Source organism: Bidens hawaiensis, unplaced genomic scaffold (assembly GCF_021521415.1).
Source record: "Bidens hawaiensis isolate Kalapana, Puna unplaced genomic scaffold, B.hawaiensis_p1.1 tig00036806_1, whole genome shotgun sequence".
NCBI lineage: Eukaryota > Viridiplantae > Streptophyta > Magnoliopsida > Asterales > Asteraceae > Bidens > Bidens hawaiensis.
Window position 1 is genome coordinate 145277 of NW_027496430.1, and position 3228 is coordinate 148504.

A 3228-nucleotide genomic window follows, 5' to 3' on the forward strand; every position below is an offset into this window, starting at 1 on the left:
CGAATCCTATTCAAATATCAACGATAAATAGTTCTCATCGACTACATGACCATTAAATAATCACCCGTGCAAGCCAAGTAAGATATTTTCCGGAGTGCAAATTATATCGATAGAACGATCGAAAAACAAATCTAGTGGTATTCTGTTGAGGAATCCATTAGAGCCAAATGAAATGGTGAAAACATATGGCAAAATATCACCGAAGGAGTAACTGACTCACCTGAATCTACAATAGACTCAGGTTGGATATTAGCGATTTGGTATAACCACTTATGTGAATGCAATTTGACATATCATCTACGTGAATGGAACCCTGCAGGATTTGAACCATTGCTGAACTGAGCCGCTCTAAGAAGCAGAGAAAATGAGTGTAATTTTCGTTCCAAAAACAACGATGAAACAATTATCTTAAAAGGAACATGCACTTATACCAAGATGGAGTTAGAGGAAGGCCATATACATATACTTTCTAAAATTTCCACCTCATATATCTTTAAATAGAGCATATGCCTAAGATTTGAAACTTAGTAGTATGTTTATTAATATTATGATCCAATGCTTTAGTAAGATGTTTATCGATTCAATCCATATCTATAGCTCAGTAGCATGTCAAGATAATTTAAAGAGAAAATATTGTTATCAATTTAAATCATAAAAGGAAATATTTAAAACGAAAACAAGTAAAATAAATATTTATCTACAACTGGCCTTTGTTGTTAACAGTTTACGTTAGTCATTATTTTCTAAGTTATTACCTGATATGACAACATTTGAAACACCATGGAACGTCCTTTTTATTGATTACAACGCGTTGTATAACATACAAACAGAGACACGTATATATATATATATATATATATATATATATATATATATATATATATATATATTAGAAAGCCTGAAATCTATAATATATATAAACGAAGATCCAAAAATCCTAGGTGTCGCGATGTGGTCGCTCCCCCTGTTTTGGAGCCATCAGATTTGCTTTATTTTTAAATGGAGACTTCTCATGCATTTGACCCGAATTCATAGGTATGAGTCTTACTAAACCCAGATATTCTGGTTATAACATCTCATTAAATTAAAAATTATTCTCATCAAATTATTTATGTAAAAATCCTATAAAATAGGATATAATAAAAATAATATCTTAATTTATTTTTAAAAAGATATATATATATATATATATTATTTAAATTAAAAAAAATTAATTTGATAGTAAAAAAAATAAACGGGTCTTGGTTCTCATCAAACCATAAGTATATTATTAACTTTCATAAATATTAATTATAATTAAAAAATCAATTTCATAGTAAAAAAAATAAACGGGTCTTGGGTCTCATCAAAACCATATAGCTTTTAAACCGGGTTATAACATCTCATTTATTTGTGAAACAATTTATCGTCAAACCATAAGTATATTATTAATTTTCATACAATAAAAAAATATAAATTAAAAAAATAAATAAATATTAGAACAAATAATATAAAACAACCCCCGTAATACGCGGGATAAAAACTAGTTACTAAATAAAATGATAAAAAAAATAATTAAAAACAATAATAATCAATGGTTTTCTTCAACACTATCTAGGGCTGTTCAAAAAGCTCACGGCTCGAAGCTCGCTCAAAACTCGTTCGAAAAAAACTCGGAGAAAGCTCGCTCGAAATCGGCTCGATTGTAAACGAGCCGAGCCTGAGCTAGCCCCAGCTCGACTCGAGCTCGCTCGATAAGCTCGAACTATTTTATTTTAATTTATTATATATATGTATACATGAATATAGTTATCTAGTCCAAAATCCAAATATATAATATATGGGCTTCCTTTTTCAATTGAATATCCATGTAGCCCAATACAATTAAAATTCAAAATAACCAGCCTCAAAACATGACCAGTTATTATCCTAAGTTTCTAACCCTAATATCACTTTCACCACTTCACGTCTTCACCACTACCAGCCACAGCCACAGCCGCTCACCACTTTAAACAGCCGCAGCCGCTCACCACTACCAGCGACAACCGCTCAACAACAACAACAACAACGTTAAACAGCCGCTCACCACTACCAGCCGGCACCCGCTCACCAGACAGTCACCACCACCGCTCAACAGCCAGCAATTAATTAATTCCTCTTTATTGTTATTATTGTTATCAATCAATCAATCTTCCTTTACTTTCAAAAATCGTTGTTCCAAGTTCGGGTACAAAACTACAGATGTTTCGAGACCAGTTGAGATGTTTATATTTCTTTTGATTTAAATCGAGCCAAATCGAGCCGAGCCGAGCCGGCTCGATTTAAAACCGAGCCAAGCTTGAGCTCATATTTTTGGCTCAATTAAGATTCGAGCTCGAGCCGAGCCAGCTCGAATAATTATCGAGCTCGAGCTCGGGCTCGGGCTCGGCTCGGCTCGGCTCGGCTCGTGAACAGGCCTAACACTATCTAACAATGGAATTAAAGGGAGAAAAGAGAACTAATTATTATGAAAAGTTATCATGTATATGAAAAGATTGACTCACATATCGAGAAGCCCTCATTCAAATGAAGCTAAAGTTGTGTTATTCCTAAAACCAGACTAGGCAAATCTAAAAAGATAAGAATGTGCAATCAATCAAATAATAAAGACTAAAAGAGAAAATCTACTAAAGGAATCTATTTGAATATTCTGTCTTCTTAAATCTAATTGCAGGTTGCCTATTAAACATGCAACTAGAGTTATCAAACTTATTTTTGTAATTCGAATACTATACTCAGTTACTTCGATACAGATTTCTATTAATTAAACAAAATATTTATGGAGTACAATCACAGTATCCTATTAAAAAAGACAAAACAAACCAGGCAAGAGAAAATATATAATGCTTAGGTTAGTTTAGAAGATGACATTCGAGCAAATATCGAATAAAGGATTTAGAGAGAAAGGTCATAAAAAAATTATACATTTAAGATATTTTCTATAACGTCTATAAATACATACATATATATAGGGTAAGGATCCTAAAAGAACCCTTTGCAAATTGAGAACTTTGAGAACCATTTTGGACCACTAAAAACACATTTGAAAAAAATATTTAAAAAAATCATAAAACAAAAAATAACAAAAATTTTAAAAAAGTAAAAAAACCAAAATTCTTATATTTCATTCCGGTTTCATTAAAAAAATAAATAAAAAAAAAAAACGTCGTATTATACACATATGTATAATTTTATTTAATCTATAGTTAC